Raw genomic sequence first — 822 nt, forward strand, 5'->3', positions numbered from 1 at the left:
AATCCATAAAAATATAAAGTCCCAGAACATACTATTTCATACTGACCTAAAAAGTCTCAGTAGAAAAGAACCATCACATTCTGCCACTGTTGTTTAAATTCAAGTCAAAGATTTCACAGAGGAATAAGCAGCAGCTTTGGAATATCTGCAAGAGAAATAAGGGTGAGAGGTGAAGGGGGGACACAGCAGACGGTGGACACAAATGTTAATACAGGCTTCTGGCAACCTGATCCTCCATGACATTATAACACAGACTGGCAGAGTCTATTAGCCTGGGATTATACTTCTTATGTATGTAGTCTGGGAAACTCTATATTTTAATGTGTAATTCTATAATTAGGAAAAGATACATTTAACTGTATACAGAAGGAAAAGGAGTGAGAGGAAGGTGAGGCGATGCAAAAGTATTTGTATATTTTCAGTTCAAGATAACTCAATGTGCGTTGCATTAAAAAACATAAACAACATTAAAATAATAATAATAAAATAAAAATAAATGAATAAATAAAGGGGAGACAGAATACAACACATCAACAGATTAAATATAATTAACACAATTATTTGTGTTAAAAAAAGTTCACTGATTTCATAGCTCAAGTGCAACCCACTGAATTTGACAGTAAATAAATCCCAATTATTTGTCATAACTTACAGAATATTATTGTTAAACATTTGCCAGAAACACACACAGTACAGGTCATACAGTTGACATTTATGAGACAGTCACATGTGTGCAGTTAGTAGCTGCAGCAGGGAGTGCACTGTGGTGCTCCCTCCAACTAAATTTAGTGTGACAACACTAGAACATCACATCAATGAATC

This window comes from Cynoglossus semilaevis, chromosome 11, assembly GCF_000523025.1.
Source record: "Cynoglossus semilaevis isolate Cse_v1.0 chromosome 11, Cse_v1.0, whole genome shotgun sequence".
Taxonomy (NCBI): domain Eukaryota; kingdom Metazoa; phylum Chordata; class Actinopteri; order Pleuronectiformes; family Cynoglossidae; genus Cynoglossus; species Cynoglossus semilaevis.